Source organism: Octopus bimaculoides, chromosome 1, assembly GCF_046866305.1.
Source record: "Octopus bimaculoides isolate indiv1 chromosome 1, ASM4686630v1, whole genome shotgun sequence".
NCBI classification, from domain to species: domain Eukaryota; kingdom Metazoa; phylum Mollusca; class Cephalopoda; order Octopoda; family Octopodidae; genus Octopus; species Octopus bimaculoides.
Genome location: NC_142928.1, coordinates 72,480,876 through 72,500,875, shown reverse-complemented (window position 1 = coordinate 72,500,875; position 20,000 = coordinate 72,480,876). Strand labels below are relative to the sequence as shown.

Genomic DNA, 20,000 nt, shown 5'->3' with positions numbered 1-20,000 from the left:
ATCCATTCCATGTTTCAGCTGCATACACTAAGAGGGGGCCATACGTAACTCCTTAAATAAATCTATACATGGTTGCTATATTAATGTTTGTTGATGTTAGTATTTTGATATTTTTATTCTACTGCCTTTCTCAGTATCTCACATCTTTTTTTTCTGTTTCACATTTCCCCATTTTCTTATTATGTTTATCTCGGGTATATTATTGTTGGTCTCTTTCAAGTTGGTGACAGTTGTATCTTGCTGATTACCATTGATTTTCATTTTCTTCACATTCATTTCTATTCCATAAGACCTTCATTATATACATGTGCGTGTGTGTGTGTGTGTGTGTGTGTGTGTGTGTGTGTGTGTACCACACACTCATATACAGTATATGCATATACATACACTCACATTCATATATATACATATATAAGCCAATGAAATTCATAAGACAGTTGTTTTTACCTTTGTCATCTTTTTTCTTATGTATACATGTGTGTATGTGTGTGTGTGTATGTATGTATGTATGTATCTATCTATCTATCTATCTATCTATATATATATATATATATATATGTATGTGTGAGTGTGTGTGTGTATGTATGCATATATGTATGTATGTATGTATGCATGTATGTATGTATGTATGTATGTATGTATGTATGTATGTATGTACGTATGTATATATGTGTGTATGTGTGTATGTATGAATGCCTAACAAAAGTTATGTTGCAAGGTTGAGTATCCATACCCTGCCATCTCCATCCCCACAAGTATATTCAAACTTTTAGACTATCAGGTTAAGCACCATGGAGACAGCTTCACTTTCTATTACCCCATTTAAAACTTGTTACCCCCACTTCCCTACAGAATAGACAACTTTTATACCCAATGGTCTTAAGCAGCTGCTATGAACCTTTTGGTAGTTAAACTCCTCTGTACAACATGGAGATACATGAGATCACAGTTAAAATGATGGTAACCATCATAAAATGTTGGACACCCTGCCTAACTTATGAGTAGTAATACAAAAGTCTAATACAAAACAGAAGGATCACTTTAATCCAGTTGCTGACAGTTTACTTAATAATACACCCTCTTCACAGTGTAAAATGATCTGTTATAGGAAGTGCATGCAGCCATGAAAAACAGAAAGGAACAAATTAGCAGACACAATGGAAAGAAGGAGTTTTTTTTTCCAATCTATGACAATTTACCTAGGACCAATGAACAATAGAACAGTGATAATGAACAATAGAGAGGGTCTCTTCAAGTTTTATAATGATAACCTCTTTAGTGCAGGTTGTGTTTTGAAATGCACTCAATCCAAGCTGCAAAGCAGTTTCTAAATTCCACAAGGTTGACTAAATTTTTTCTGTTATATGTGCCAGATGACAAAAGTCCATGATAAAGGAAATCAAAGTTAGTAGACTTGTCCATCATGCCAGTATGGAAAAATCAGATGTGAAATGATGGTAGCAACGATGATGATGTATAAATATTCTCTTATTCATTCATACTGTTACTTGTATCAGTCGTCGAACTGTAGCTGTGTTAAGGCACTGCTCTGAAGGATTTAATTAGTCAAAATCAACAGGAGTGGCTGTGTGGTAAGTAGCTTGCTTACCAACCACATGGTTCCGGGTTCAGTCCCACTGCATGGCACCTTGGGCAAGTGTCTTCTACTATAGCCTCGGGCCAACCAAAGCCTTGTGAGTGGATTTGGTAGACGGAAACTGAAAGAAGCCCGTCGTATATATGTATATATATATATATATATATATATATATATATATATATATATAATTATTATAAAAGATGGTAATTAATCATATATTAATTAATATCGATTAATTACCAGGAGGCTAGCACATTTAAAGAATCAAAGAGATTCAGAAATAGTATCTGCAATCTCAGGGGATTAAGGTACATTTTTAGTCTGTGTTTGTCCCCCCAATATCGCTTGACAACCGATGCTGGTGTGTTTACGTCCCCGTAACTTAGCGGTTTGGCAAAAAGAGACTGATAGAATAAGTACTAGGCTTACAAAGAATAAGCCCTGGGGTCAATTTGCATGGTCGCAGTCAAATGACTGAAACAAGTAAGTAAAGTAAAGTAAAGTAAAAGTAACTAGTATTTGTTTTTAAGTTTGATAGTCATTCTATCAGTCTCATTTGCGGAACTGCTAAATTGCAGGGGCATGAACGAAAGCTGTCGAACAGTGGTGCACAAATGCAGACACAAAGACACACACACAAAAACATATATATGTACCCATGTGCAATTTTTCAGTCAATGTCTGAGACATTGTCTGAAGAAATGCAGATAGGTATTTAGAAAATTGTATACATACATACATCTATGTGTATGTGTGTGTGTGTGTATAAAATTATTATTATTATTATTATTATTATAATTATTATTATTATTATTATTATTATTTGGCAGAATCTTTAGCATGCTGGACGAAATGCTTAGCGGTATTTCGCCCGTCGCTACATTCTGAGTTCAAATTCTGCTAAAGTCAACTTTGCCTTTCATCCTTTTGGGGTTGATAAATTAAGTACCAGTACCTTCTGGGGTTGATGTAATTGACTAGTCCCCTCCCCTAAAACTTCAGAGCCTTTTGTACCTATAATAAAAAGGAATATTATTATTATTATTATTATTATTATTATTATTATTATTATTATTATTATTATTATTATTATTAAGGTGATGAGCTGGCAGGCCTGTTAGCCCACCAGCCAAAATACTTAGTGGCATTTCATCTGTCTTTATGTTCTGGGTTCAATCTTTGCTGAGGTCAGCTTTGTCTTTCATCCATTTGGAATCAATAAAAATGAATACTACTCAAATACTGAGGTCAATGTAATCGACATTCTTCTCCCCACATAAACTGTTGGCCCTATGCCAAAATTTGAAACCATTATTATTAATATAATCATTTTCTTTATCCTAACTTCTCCTGGGTTATCTATGTCACATCTCAGCTCCATCCCGCAGCTTAAAGATGCAACACCTGAACTGCTCCAAGTATTGCTGCCAACAGAGTACGTCCTATGAAGTTTGGTATTTGCAGCTTTTGATGCCAGAATATTGCTTTCTTTGAGATGGTCCCAAGTGCACCAATTACAATAGGTACCACACTCACTTTTGAAGCTTTATGGATGCATTCCACTTCAATACTAGGTCTTGTGTACTTCCTGACTTTCCCCTCCTCAGTCTTCACAGTATTCTGGTTTGCAGGTATAGCTATATTGATGAAGGTCCATTCTTTGGACTCCTTCCAAAGAAGAGTGATATCTGGTTGGTTATGTTGCAGCCTCTTATCTGTGTAGATTGGCATATCCTATGTGAGTTCCAACTGATAATTCTCTGCTACTGGCAAAGGTTGGTACACATACCACTTGTTGGAACATTCTAACCCATACTTGCACAATTCCCAGTGTATTTGCACTGCCACTTTTCGTACTCCTTTTGAGCCAGTTTTGAGCATCCACTAATTATGTCTAACTGTCTCAGGTGATTTTTCATGTTGTCTACACAAAGGTGTTATTACTGTCTTATCAATGCTACACTCAATTGAGTTGGTTCATAAAGTTTGTTCTTGAACATCAAGAATCAGTCCTTTTGTCTCTTTCTTTAAAAAAACAATGTCTTAACCATCTCCAAAATTCTTCATCAACTTCCTCCAATGTTTTGCTGGAAAGACTCTCCATATAGGACCTCTTTCCAGTTGATTATCTTTTCTTTATTAGTCTTCATATTGTATAATTGGAGGGTTTCACCATTGTCACTGATCTCCTTCTCATTCTTCTTATTTTTATTTTGGTTTGACTTAGGTTCAGTCTTATTCCTGGTTGGATTTATGTGGGTAGCAGGTTATTACCTGTAACCTTGGGTATCCACAAGTTTCCAGTAGTCTTTCAAGTGCTTAGAACCCTCCTGATAATCCTTGCTGTTCCAAAGAGACAAACTTTCTGTAGGAGCTCTACACAACATTCCATTCCAATCTCCTTCAGCCATTTGTGTATATCTTTGCTTACTATTCCCAATGCACCAATTATTATAGGCACAACCTTTACAGTTTTCATACTCCAAATTCTTCCTATTTTAAATTTTAAGGGATTGCATTTATTTTGTATTTCGTCTTCTTTCTTTATGATCCTGGAATCAAATGGGCATGATGGGTCGATTAGCAAGAAACTTCACTTACTAATTGTAATTATTTTGGTTTGGCTCAGGTTTGGTCTTATTCCTGGTAGGATTTATGTGGGTACCCGATTACTAACTGTAACCTTAGGTATCCACAAGTTTTCAGCAGTCTTTCAAGTGCTTAGAACCCTCCTGATAATCCTTGCTGTTCCTAAGAGACAAACTTTTTGTAGGAGCTCTACCAGGCATTCTATTTCAATATCCTTCAGTCATTTGCCTTATTATCATTATTATTATTGTCAACTTTGTCTTTCATCCTTTGGGGGTCGATGAAATAAGTACCAGTTGACTACTGGGGTTGATGTAATCAACTTATCCCACCCCCGAAATTGCTGGTCTTGTGCCAAAATTTGAAACCTTTATTATTGTGAACTGACAGAATCGCTAGCATGCTTTAGCTACATTTCTTCTGTTTTTACATTCTGAGTTCAAATTCTGCCAAGGTTGACTTTGCCTTGTATCCTTTTAGGGTCAATAAAGTAAGTACCGGTTGAGTACTGGGGTCAGAGTGACTGACTTACTCTTTCTCCTGAAATTGCCAGCTTTGTGCTAAAATTTGAAACCATGATTATTATGATTATTATTATTATTATTATTATTATTATTATTATTATTATTATTATTATTATTATTATAAGGCAGCAAGCTGGCAGAATCATTAGCATGCCAGACAAAATGCTTAGCAGCATTTCATTTGTTTTTACATTCTGAGATCAGTTTCGCCTTTCATCCTTTAGGGGTCAAATAAAATAAGTACTGGTGAAATACTAGGGTCAATGTAACTGACTAACCCCCCACTTCATGAAGTTTCAGCCCTTGTGCCACTTGTTGAAAGAACTGTTATTATTACATTATGAATTCATTATATTGATTATTAATATTTGTATTCATGAAACGTATTTTCTATGTTGTGAAGTTCTGTAGCTCATTGGATCCTGTCAAACCATCCAACACATGCCTGCACAGAAAACGGATGTTAAATGGTGATAATGATATATATGCTAAATGTAATTCTTATTCATTCATGTTGTTTTAAATTAATCATGCATTATCTTGTAACTTCAAGATGTGATTGTTTATTTTTAGAATGACAATGTAGGGTAGGTGTGAGGGGCCAGATTTGGCCATTTTAAACGTGAAACAATATTTGGGCCAGTTATGGCTGGTTTAAATGCTAAAGGGCTGAACAGATTTCCCAGGGCTAGAGATGATCCTGTTGTTTTTGACAAAGGCAGGGGAAAGCAGCTCTTCTAGGAGAAAGATACTCTAACACAAAACTTGCAGTCAAAATAGTAGTCATCAGTCATCTTGCAATACTTGTCACTGGAACCCATTATGGTGACTGAGAGAGTGGCAGAAATTCTGTACAGGCTTTTGTCATTTAAATCTAATGACATACAAATTCTCATTATCATTGCATTTCTTGATTCACTTTGTATTTTATTAAGTCTTATTTCAATGGATGTGTTGTGGTGTGTGCAGCATATTTGTGCACATACAAGAATGAAAATAAATCAGAAGTCAGGCTGAGTGTGAGATGACTATCATCTGACAAAATGAGGCACTCATCACACACACATACACACACACACGCACACACACATAACATCAAAAGATACTCGTAATGAAATAGCAAAAAGTAAATTAAATTCAAAACTGTAAGAAAATTAAAAAAATGTTATAAGTCATTCAAATGCTGAAGTGACTTCTGAGTTACTCTGTTCATATACCTATATATCATCATCATTATTATTTAACATCCATGTTCCATGGTGGCATGGGTTGGATGGTGTGTGTGTGTGTGTAGGCACACACACACATGATATTCTTCTCACAGTTTTTGTGTATCAAATTTCACTCACAAGGTTTGGTTGATTCAAAACTATGAGAGAAGATAGGGTGCAGTTGAAGACAGAACCACATGACAATGCCTGCACCCATATATATATATGGGTGCAGGCTATAAATGTCTTAAATACCCAACCGTGTGCCCTTAAAATATCTGTTATATGAAGGCCAAGCCTTGTCACACAGTCATATTGCTTTTGATAAGGATTGTTAATGGCACTACACAAAACGCTTGGCTACCTATTTCTGTATCTTGATATTCATGTTAAATTAGAAACACTTCATTCTTGCAACCAGGATCTGACTCATATAAACACATTGTACTTGCTACTCAAACCTGTATGTGGAGGTGCATGACTTAGTGGTTAGGGTGTTGGACTCATGATCATGAAATTGTAGTTTCGATTCCTGGACTGGGCAGCACATTGTGTTCCTGAACAAAACACTTCATTTTCACGCTGCTCCAGTCCACTCAGCTGGCAAAAATTAGCAATCTGCAACAGACTGGTGTCCCATCCAGGTAGGTCATTTATATCCCATGAAACTGGCCCTTATGAGTTGGCATGACTTGAGAAGGTAACTTTAATCTTTTTGTTTTTACTCAAGCCTGTATAGTCTGAGCCACATAGGGAATGAAAGATGGCAGCAAAATCACTTTAAAAAAGATAAATTTCTTTCATCTTTAAAATATAGCCTCATCTTTCAGGAGTATATCTTATGACACAATTGACACCAAAGACTCAAGATTGCAATCCTGTTCGAAGAAGTGGTTTGAAGGGCTGATTGGTTATGCTTGTATCCTAAGCTAATTAAAAAATATTTGACAAAGACTATTTTACAGAAACAAACTCAACAACTCCTTAAACAACTTCTAGATTACTTTCCAAATTTTTCTTTAGAGTATTACCTTACATACAGAGGAAGCACCATAAAGTTGGTTTTTTTTTAATGGAGAGATACTCCACAGATGCAGGTGTGTTATGTAGGTAAGAAGTTTGCTTCCTGACCATGAGGTTTTGGGTTCAGTTTCATTTTGTGGCACCTCCGGCAAGTATCTTCTACTATAGCTCCAGGCCAACCAAAGCTTTGTGAGTGGATGTGATGGATGGAAACTGAAAGAAGCCTGTCTTATAAGTATATACATGTGTGTGTGTGCATCTGTGCATATACATATCTATGTGTGAGTCTTTGTATTGTGTTTGTTCCTCACCACTGTTTGACATTCGGTGTTGGTTTGTTTAAGCCTTTGTAATTAGTAACGGAATGAATTCGCTCTCAAATAACACCTGACTGTCATAGAAGTATGACTGACTATCAAAAGATGTTTAATCCATTAAACAACAATAACAACATAATTTCCATGATTTCTTAACAAACCCAAAAAATATATTTTTTTTAGAATGTTGATTTTCTGTTTGATTTTCATGAGTATAACCAATGATCAAATTCCATTTTATTTTATGAGCCCTGGAAGAATGAAACAAAGTCAATATCAATGGGGTTTGGAATCAGAAATAGGAAATATCATAGAGGATAATATAAGGTATCTAATTCTATTATCCAGTCCAGGGGTTCTCAACCATTTTTTACCAATGGAACCCTTTGATTATTATTCTGTTCTGGTGGATCCCCTTAACCATTCGATATTTATAAACTAGTTTTATAGGAACTTCTTTCAAAATTCCTATTTTGTTTGTCACACATTAATTTATGTAGATTGAGCTATGTAAAATGTTAGAGAAAGAAACCAAGCTGTTTCTTACAATACATACCAATACATACATCTAAAGCAACATTTTTTCACGGCCCCTTGAAATACTATTGTAGATCCCAAAATTACTACTTTGTTGTGTGGACCCCCAAAAATCTTATATGGACCCTCAGGGGTTATATGAACCCTGGTTGAAAACCACTGGTCTAGCCTCTGTACCATCATTGTCACAAGAAATTGAAAAATATCGGTATCAAATTTTGGCACAAGACAAGCAATTTTGACGGAGTGGGTAAGATGATTGCATTGACTCCAGTGTTCATTTGGTACTTATTTTATCAACACCAAAATAGATGAAAGGCAAAGTCGATTTCAGCAGAATTTGAACCCAGAGCAGAAGAAATTCCACTAAGCATGTTGTCTGACTCACTAACGATTCAACCAGCTCACCGATTATTTTTCAAGAAATTGAAAAATATTGCTTTCAAATTTTGGCACAATGCCTGCAATTTCAGGGAAGAGTTTAAGTAAATTACATTGGGCCCCCAATGTTAAACTGGTACTTATTTTATTGAAACCAGAAGGCTGAAAGACAAAGTCAACCTCAGCAGAATTTGAATTCAGAACAGAAAGACAGACAAAATACTGCTTAGCATTTTGCTTGGCATGCTAAAGAAACTGGAAAATATTAATAACATAAAATAATTTTAACTCATTTAACTGACCATTTATATACTCTTAATGGTTTTTAGTGCAGAAATTTATACATGATTAAGTGAATAGAAGTGAATAGAAAAATATGTTATGATATGTTCATAAGCATAGGTGTATCAAGTGTGTAGAGTTCTTCATATATAAAAAAAGAAAAATAATAAAGATTTTTAAAAAAATAAGAATTGGCTGAATTGCTGAAAGCGATGCCAGCAAATTTCTTGAAATAGAAAGTGCCCACTTCTCCTGTCTCACCTTCTCTTCCCCTTTCTATTTCTCTCTCTCACACACTTGCTCCCTCTCTCTCTCCCTCCCTTCCACTCTTTCTCTCTTCTTCTCTCGCTTCCTCTCTTTCTTCTCCTCTTCTCTGTTTCTCTCTCTATTTGTCTACACTATAACTCCTTTTAACTCCTTGAAATAAACAATTAATTCTTCATATACACACACATGCATATATATATATATATATATATATATATATATATATATATATATATAAACACATACACTTGGCTACCTTCTACAATTATTATCTCTGCTTATCCATAACATCTGCTTCTGATTCCATCAGGAATTACTTCCGTGTACTTATACACAAGTTAGAAACTCCATGTCTGCTAGGAATAAACTACTCATTGGATATCTATCTTGGATGCATATCAAAAGTCTAGCATTTCTTCAATTCTAAAGTATTTTAAGTTGATAATATTATTTCTTGTTCTGGAATAGAGTGTATATTCATAGAGAATAGTAAAATTTATTGCCATAAAAAATCCAATTGTTAATAAGATAATAAACTAGATATTTAGTTTCTTCACCCTCAGTTTATTCCATCTTTATTGGTTCTTTTAACTTCTTAATTTCATTTATCGAAGCTGGTATTCTGTCAAGTATTTTCTCCAGAACATCAGCATTCTTTCTTTCATGTTGTTTCCAAATATTTTTAACATAAGCATAGGCATGGCTGTGTGGTTAATAAACACATTTGCAACCACATGGTTTTGAGTTCAGTCCCATTGTGTGACTATAGCCCAGAGTCAAAGACAAGAAGTTCCAGGTATGGAAGCAAGGTCTAGAATCAAAAAGCCTCAGAGTTAACCGAGCTAAAACCAAAGTCTTAGTAAGTAGGAAGGCAGACAAATCACAAATCCCAGGTAGATGGCCCTGCTCAATCTGTAGAAAAGGTGTAGATAGAAACTCCATAAGATGCACTCAATGTAAGCTTTGGACACATAAAAGGTGCAGAGGAAAGCTAACAGAGGAAAGTTAATGAAAATAGCTTTTGTATGTGGAAGATGCACAGGTACAATAAACACCGAAAATGTACAGAAAATAGATTCCATCAACTGCCAGTGAGGTGAGCTAGAGGTAGTAGATAGCTTCCATTACTTAGGTGACTGAGTTAGTAGTGGAGGTGGACACTCTGAGAGCATAGCTGTGAGAATAAGATTAAGCTGAGCAAAGTTCAAAGAGCTCCTACCTCTACCAGCAACAAAGGGTCTCTCCCTTAGAGTGAGAGGCAGACTGTATGATGCCTGTGTGCAGACAGTCATGCTACATGGCAGTGAAACACAGGCTGTGACAGCAGAGGACATGCATAGTCTTAAAAGAAATTGAGCCTGTATGCTACAGTGGATGTACAATGTCTGTGTGAATGTTTAACAGAGTGTATGCATCTTGAGAGAAAAATTAGGATAAGAGGCATCAGATGTGGTGTGCAAGAGCAACAATTGCACTGGTATGGTCATGTGATGCATATGGATGAGCTTAGCTGTGTAAAGAAGTGCTGATCTCTAACTGTGGAGGGAACTTATGGTAGAGGTAGACCCAGGAAGACATGGGACGAGGTGGTGAAGCATAATCTTTGAACTATGGACCTTACAGAGGCAATGACTAGTAACTGAGACCTTTGGCAATATGCTGTGCTTCAGAAGACCTGTCAAGCCAAGTGAAATTGTAGTGTCATGTAACTAGCACCCATGCCTGTGGCACATAAAACGTACCTTTTGAGTGATGGGCCTCACAGAAGCAAAGTGACTGAGCTCCTTTCAAGTGTTGGGCTTCATGGAGGCAATGAACAAGACCTTTGGCATTATGTCATGCTTGAGAAGAGGACCCATCAAGCCGAGCAAAATCACAATCATGGCAGATACCAGTGTCATGCAAATGGTGCCAATACTGGTGGCATGTAAAAGTACCCATTACACTCTTGGAGTGGTTGGTGTTACGAAGGGCACCAGGCTGCAGAAACCATACCAAATCAGATTGGAGTCTGGTGCAGCCTCCCAGCTTGCTAGACCCGGTCAGACTGTCCAACCCATGCCAGCATAGACAACGGACGTTAAATGATGATGATGATGATGATATATATAGATAGATACATACATACATATGTGTGATATATAGATATATACCTACGAGTGTATGTGTGTATATATATTTAACCATCATAGAATTGATAACTGCAACTTCAGATCCAAGACAGACTGCCCACTGCAATGTCATTTTAGAAGATTCAACGTCATATACGAATGCCCCATTCACAATGTTGTAAATAACTCCTATAGCTACCACATTGAATCTACCACAATTTTAAACAAAGATATTATGCACATTTAAACATAAAGAGAATAGCAATTCCACATCACTGGCCAGCCACATACAACATCTAATTAATAGAAAAATACAATATAAATTTTCTTGGGCTATAATAGACTCAGGTATCCTATATCAGAGCCAGCACTCCATTTGTGGACTCTGCTTAAAAGAAGCCCTCAAAATTTTAATCCATAACTCACCAAAATTGTTTGATAAACACAATGAAGCCTTCACTACATGTATGCACAAATTCTTCCACACTTTTAAATTCTTTCATAAATCTAAATGTATGTTCACCACCCCGACGAACAGTACCCACATACAAACCCCTATGATCATTGACACATACTCCTCTATATCTCTTCTATCTCTCCTATATCTCTTTATCTCTTATATCTATCTCATCTCTTCTATCTACCTTACCTCATCACTTTATGAGATAAATATTAATTCTTTAATTAATCCTTAATTTATTTTTAAACCTTAACCCAATAAATCCCATAATATCTAATTCTGACTCCCACTCCTAAATAATTTAACATACACCCATAACCCCATTGCTAAAAATAACAAAAAATACCTCTACAGCCACTGACCTTAGCCAGAATGGACACAAGCATTTACTACTAGATTTCCTCCCTAACCCCTATTGATAAGGAGACTACCACCGATACCTACTAGTCTCTTTAAATTAATTTCATTTTGCTCTATTTCGTTTATTTTTTTACACTATCTTCCTCTACCTCCTCATCGTCTCTCTTATCTTCTCAGCTACCCTTATACACAATATTCTTTGACACTCTATGCTTATATATCTTACTTTATCCTAAAGCCAATCTTTAACCACCACCACCTCACTCTATCTATCTCTCTTTCTGTTATGTCTCAAACTACTGCTATCTAGCACCTTCGGATGATCTCTACTCAACCGCTACACAACTGCTACTCGACTGCTACTCAACACTCGACTGCTACTCAACACTCGACTGCTACTCAACACTCCTACCACGGCCAGACTACCTCTATTTATATGTCTTGGGAGATCCTACTTCTTCGCCTGGGGGCATCAATACAACACTTTCTATTTGTTTACTTTTCTTTCCTTTTACCACTTAATAGCCACCTCCGCTATCATTCTATTATTGAACATTGATATGTTTGCGTCATTTTTCTATGGATGTTTACAATATCAGGATTTTAACCCACATGGATCTACACAAGATTGCACCTGTCCTTGTTTCTACAACATCGGAAAGTTGAACTACGAATTTTTATGCTTCTTTTTTTCTTTTCTCTCTTTATCTCCTTATTCCTTTACTCCCTTCCTCTATGTTGTCATTTCATTTATATACACCCTTCTCATTTTCCCTATTTTTCCTTACTTGTCTCTGATGGTGGAATATCCCATACTCTAGAATATCCCAAAAACAGTCGTAAGACTTTGAAGTTTTTCCAATAATAATAATGTATATGACTTGAGATGTTTGTCTTACCTTAACATTTGTTGTCCTCTTTAACAATTATATATCTGCTGCATCAGAAATCTGCAATGGCTCCATAACTACCATCTCGGCAATAACCTTGGTGTCCTAGTAATCCATTACAGGACCTACCTGGCGTACCTAATTGTTTAGATCACCTTTGAACTAAACCTCCATACTTTGTATATATACATACGTGTGTGTATATGTATATATATATATATATATATATATATATATATATATATATATATATATATATCATCATCATCATCATCATCATCATCATTTAATGTCCATTTTCCATGTTGGCATGAGTTGGATGGTTTGACAGGAGCTGACCAGCTGAAAGTCTGTTCAGACTCTATATCCGTTTTGGCATGGTCTTTATGGCTAGATGCCCTTCCTAATACCAATCACTTTACAGAGTGTATGGGATGCTTTTATGCAGCACTGGCATGGGTGCTTTTTATGTGGCACCAGCACCTATGAGACTGCAAAAGTAGAGATGCTCAGCTGGAGAACAACCATACTTTTACTTAGCTTGATATGTCTTTTCAAGCACAGCAAACAACTAGGAGTCTCGGTCCCGTCATCCCCTCTGTGAGTCCCAACACCTTTCTCACCACTTCCTCCCACTTCTTCCTGGGTCTACCCCTTCCACATGTTCCCTCTACAATTAGGGATCAGCACCTCTTTTTGCAACTGTCATCACTGACGTGCATTACATGGCTGTACCAGTGCAGTCTTCTCTCTAGCACACTACATCATGCACACACATGTATATAAACATGCATACATTTATATGCATATAAGAAGGGATGACCTTTAAGTGGACATTTGATATGTTAGAAAGAGATCATCCATGATCTAACCACAAAGAAAATAATGTTCTCTAGAAAGAATTCATCAAACACCAGAACATAAGACAAATGAAAATATAAATTACGTTTTTACGTAAGTAAAAGAGTTGATGGCGAAACTGGTATACGATTAATTCTTTATTTTGTATATTTTCATTAGTCTTGCCCGCTTATGTTCTGGTGTTGGCTGAATTTTTTTCTGAAGAACATTCTTTTCTTTGTGGTTAGATCGTGGATGATCTCTTTCTAGCATATCGGATGTCCACTTAGTGGTCATTCCTTCTTATATGCATGTAATACAATTTTTCTGAATTTTCAGATTTTTTTATATGCTAGGCCACTGGTTTTAAATTGATGTTAATTAAATTAATATTCAATTTATCACCCTCAGTATATAAATGTATACATTTATATATATGTGTGTGAGAGTGTAAATGTATAAACATCTACCCATCCATCTATCCATCCATCTCTCTCTCTCTCTCTCTCTCTCTCTATATATATATATATATATATATATATATATATATATATATACACATCTACCCATCTATACATACATACATACATATATATATATATATATATATATATATATATATATATATATATATATATACATATATAGTAATGTTTATATGCCAACAGAATGTGGCAGTCCTATAAAGGACGGTGTTACTGTTGTTTTAGCCCCAGGAAAACATCTTTTCCAGCTGGCTATCAACACACAGTTTGTGTCTGTATAGTATTTGAAAGGGAGGTCATCTAAACCCCAAATCCCATGATTGCAAAACAACCTTCTTTATCACACAGTCATGCCTTTTTTTTTTCTGTTTTTCTTCTTTTAATATCAACATTTAATTTATAATCTTAAATCTACAATGATTGAAACATTAAGGTGAATTAAAGTACCGAATTATTAAATTTAGAATATATCACATAACTATTATAAATTCAATAAAATTTGGTACCTATATATAAATTGCATGTCACAAAATAAAGGTAAAAGTAAAGACCTCACTTCAGTAATGTTATGACCATGGGATTGCACCTAGGAAGCTCTCCCACAAAGCACAAGTCTAGGCAAGGTTGTTTATGGAAGACCAGCAGTCACCATGCATACTTTATCCTATTCAATCATCATCATCATCATCATCATCATCATTATTATCATCATCTAATGTCCTCATGGGTCAAATGGAATTTACTGAAGCAGATTTTTCTACTGCCTGATTCCTTCCCTGTCACTAACACTCATTTGCTTTCAAGCAAGGAAATATTACCCCATGACCAGTGGTGTTTCCACTGAATATTGGAAACAAAGGAAACTGCTTCTATGACAATGACACTGGTTTATATCTACCACAGGATAACAAAACAAGAAGATGCACACATACATATTTGCACACATGCATACACATGTGTATGTGTATATACATGTAAGTGTCTTTTAGCTTCCATCAGCCAAAGTCATTCACACAGGTTTAGTTGACCAAGGGCCAGGGCCAGCCCTAGGATGGTGAACTTTGGCATGTACAAGCTGACAGTTGTGGAAATTTCCTTGTCTTTGTCACGCCCTCCTTGACACCCAATAGCACATAGTGCCTTGGACAACAACCCAAGTTGCCAGTACCTTGAGCCGGCCCTGCCAAGGGCTATAGTAGAAGACATTTGCCTAAAATACGAAGTAGTGGAACTGTATTCAAAACCATATGGTCAAGAGTGACCTTCTTAACCATACAGTTATGCTTGCACCTATATACAAAAAAAAAAATAAAATGATTACATAATAATTCAAGCTAATCAATATACAATCAAATTTAAAATATATGAAACTTTTGATTATTTTATTGCAGTTACATTTTATCAAATTATACTGCGCACAAAAATGAAAAACAAAAGATGGCTGCAATTTTTCAAAAACGCAGCTTTGAATCATCAAAAGTTATCTAAAATACCAAAAAACAAAAAAAAACAAAAAAACTGGACAAACAACAAATTGTTATCTTTTGAGTCATGAAAAGATTCTTTTTCCTGGCTTTCTCCCAAATTTTGACATTACTTATGTTGTGATTGGTTATAAACTCCTATATTGCTTGAAGTTTGAGGAAATATATATTTAGTTGAAGATGACCTTAGTCTCTGATGCCATTTCTCACACATGTATAAATGTATAATGCACACTATACAAACACACACATTCATGCATTCACACACACACACACACACACAAATGTATATAAAGGTCTCTGGCACAATGCCAGGGTTGTTATTTTTTATTTTGTTTTTGTTATGAACTTATTCAAATAAAATATACACGACTGCACTTTTATCGTGATTTTGCTAACAAGAAGAATATGCCAAACTGCTAACGTATAAGAAAACGCACACATGTACACACCCACACGCACACACTCACATGCACCCACACCCACCCACACACATGCACACATACACACACACACTCTCACACACCTATACACACACACTCACAAACCCACACACACACACATTCACACACACCCACACACACACGCACGTGTGCACACACACACACACACAAATACAATGCACAATCATATATTTACTGAGTCTCATGGGCGATATTATAACTTTTTCTATCTTCTTCTGTATTTTATGTGTCTGGGCGTGTGCTTGTGTAAGAGCATGTGAATATATATATATATATATATATATGTGTGTGTGTCTATGTGTGTGTGTATGTGTGTGTGTATGTTCAAATAAGGTGGTTTATCAAGTATTCATTCCTTAGAGGAATTTGTCTAGGTGCACATACACACATGTGCACACACATACACACACACACACACGCACACACACACACACGCATTCACACACAGATATATTGGGTGAGGGGGTCAGTCGATTAGATCAACCCCAGTACACAACTGATACCTAATTTATCAACCCCAAAAAGGATGAAAGGCAAAGTCGACCTCAGCAGAATTTGAACTCAGAACATAAAGACAGACGAAATACCGCTAAGCATTTCACCCAGAGTGTTAATGTTTCTGCCAGCTCGCCACCTTCACGCGCAGATATATTAATGAATGTTTATACACTTCATGGCCTGTATTTGAAAACTTTTAAGATAATCTAAGAGTAGTTAAACTGAAGTTTTTAAACATTTCGGTATAAAACTTTAAATGGACATGAAAACATATTGTTAATCTTTGCTTGGAGAGAAATAAAAGAAAATTAAAGAAATAAAAGAAAATAAAAGAAATAAAAGAAAATTCTCCAGGCATGTTTTATGCGTAGTCACTTGGGCAAGAGTCAGGGCTATCAACTTATGCATAAAAACATCTAGAATTCTTTCCCCAAAAAAGCAATTGTCATGAAAAGGAATTATTTTATACTTGGAGTCTGGTGCAGCCCTTCAGCTTACCAGTTCTGATCAAACTGTCCAACCCATGCCAGCATGGACAATAGACATTAACTGATGATGATGATGTTGATGATTGATGCCTTTACTAATTATGCAGTAAGCAGATTTGTTGGATGCATGCAGAACTGAAAAGTATTTTACTCCGACCCAGAAAACAGTATATTTCATCAGCAATACAAGGAGACTACTACAGATGCTTTCAGAACATTTGGAAATCAAGAGATAAAGAAGAAGCTACCAATGTTACACTGGAAACACTGGTTAAAGAAAGCATCAATGGAGTATATTCATACATGTGCGTGCGTGTGTATGAATGTATGTGTGTGTATATATATATATATATATATATATATATATATATATATACTAAATGGACCCCCTTCGGTCATGACTGACCATAGGATTGCACCTAGAAAGTTACCCTCCAAGGCACAAGTCCAGGCAAGGTTGTTAATGGAAGACCAGCAGTCGCCCATGCATACTGGTCTCCCCTCTCCACGCCACCTGTGTTATCCAAGGCCGATACAGCTTGGCACCTGTGACGTCGCAACTCATTTCTACAGCTGAGTGAACTGGAGCATCATGAGATAAAGTGTCTTGCTCAAGAACACAAAATATGCAGCCTGGTCCGGGATTCGAACTCACAACCTCGCGATCATAAGCTCAACATTCTAACCACTGAGCCATGCACCTTCACACGCACACACGCACACACACACATATATATATATAATGCGAGAGAGTTAGGGGTTGAGGATTCAACCCACTAAGGGATAGTATAACGGGATACACTGTCTGCAAGTAGTTGGGTTCAGCATATTATCCTCCATTTTCTAATTGATATATATATATATATATATATATGTATATATATTTGTCACGTCACTTGTAAGATTGCTCATGAGGGCAGCTGGTGACATGGAATCCAGTGCAATAACCTCATGCACAGGTGTTGCTGGCATTTTGCATGGGCAATGGTCAGTGATGGTCTTCCTCGATCACAAGCGGACACCCATCATTCATATCATCATCATCATCATCATCACCATTGTCAGCATCACCACCCTCGTTTAATGCACATGTTGCATGCTGGCATGGGTTGAATGGTTTGAAAGGATCTGATGGGTCCAAGGACTGCATCAGGTTCCTGTGGCTGCTCTGGTATGGTATCTTTGGCTGGATATCTTGCCAACACCAGCTACTTTGCAATGTATACTGGATGCTCAGTAGTATGTACTCCTAAAGTTGCTGTGCTGTGCAACTCACAATATCTTACAAAACCCAAGGAATGGGGCAGGTGTGTCCACATGTCAGATGGGGATTAAGGTATGAGAGAAGAGGTTGGGGTAGAATACATTCATGTTGTATAAGTGCTACATGGTTACTCACATTTAGAAGAGAGAACGAGAATGAAATAATGATATCTCCAAAGTGATAGTCATGATGATGTGTCCTGGTGGCACCTCAAGGCACAAGGTGAGTAGTAGTGTTGCACAGCACTGAACCCATTTTTCAGCACAATCAGCTATAACACCTGTGGCATACACAGAGGTTGAGACAACCAGAGACCAACTAGGTTTTCATACAAGTTTGCAAAAAACAGCACAGCTCTCATGACTTTTGGAAACATTTTTTTTTTCACACTCAGAGTTGCTGAAGCATGGCACAAACTACCTGCATCAGTTGTTAGCTGCTGAGACAGTGCATCCTTTAAAACCTCCACGATTCCTGAAATTCACCAACACTACACCTGATATCTTCCCCTCCATGTGCATGTACACATGTATATCATGACTCATACACTGTTCAGTTTTGTGACTTTTGTACATAATTCTGTGTACTGTACATATACCCGTGTTATTATATGTCTGTGTATGTATTCGTCTGTCCTGGCTATATAGGTGTGTGTGTGTGTGTGTGTGCGTGTGTGTGCATGTGTGTGTGTCTGTGTGTTTGTGTATGCGTGTGTTTGTGTATGTGTGTTTTTGTGAGAGAAAAAGAGAAAGAGCGTGAGAGAGAGAGAGAGAAAGAGAGAGAGAAATTCTTGAAATTTTGGTCTTGTTCAGCTTTTAGAACAGTCTCATTATTCAAAAGCTTTTTCAATTTTTGTTTATTACTTTTTCAATTTCGATTTTGACAGTGTCTCCCATTTTTATAAGAATACATTATTCCAAAAATCAGGAATAAATAGCCTTCACTATGGAAACATCACTTTCAAAGAAAGTATTCATAATACCTGCTGTCTTTTACATGTTATATTATCAACTGGGAAAAGGAAGGTATCTCTGCTTTCAAAGACAATTTAATGAATTTATTACTCTGAAGTCAATTATTTGATGTTAAAAATCACTATTATTATTAATATTTTTACTATGAATAATAATAATAATAATAATGATAATAATAATAATAATAATAATAATAATAATAATAATAATAATAATAGCAACAACAACAACATAAAAATAATAATAATAATAATAATATTATAATGACAAGAGTTCCTGTTGATCCAATTAACAGAACAGCCTGCTCGTGAAATTAATGTGCAAGTGGCTGAGCACTCCACAGACACATAAATGGATGGGAGCAACATGAAATAAAGTGTTTTGCACAAGAACAAAATGCACTGCCAGGAATTGAACTCATGACCTTATGATCACGAGGCAGATATTCTAGCCACTAAGCCACACATCTTCATACATACAGACATTTAGTTTATGTATATATATATATATATATATATATATATATATATATATATATATATATATATATATATATATATATATATATATATATATATATATATATATATATATATATATATATATATATATATATATATATATATATATATATATATATATATATATATATATATATATATATATATATATATATATATATATATATATATATATATATATATATATATATATATATATATATATATATATATATATATATATATATATATATATATATATATATATATATATATATATATATATATATATATATATATATATATATATATATATATATATATATTATATATATATATATATATATATATATTATATATATATATATATATATATATATATATATATATATATATATATATATATATATATATATATATATATATAATATATATATATATATATATATAT

General features: G+C 35.3%; 1 protein-coding gene across 9 annotated transcripts in view; it reads left to right on the top strand.

Moving 5' to 3' along the window:
* LOC106879036 (uncharacterized) overlaps positions 1-20,000 on the top strand; it is a 232,079-nt gene that overhangs the window by 59,224 nt on the left and 152,855 nt on the right. Inside the window, exon 1 of one of the 9 annotated variants that reach the window (XM_089352202.1) lies at positions 7,575-7,591. The exons of the other annotated variants lie outside the window; for them this stretch is intronic. The gene's annotated coding sequence lies outside the window, so the exon portion shown is untranslated. Of the gene's footprint in view, positions 1-7,574; positions 7,592-20,000 lie in introns of those variants that run through there. 9 annotated transcript variants of the gene reach the window in all.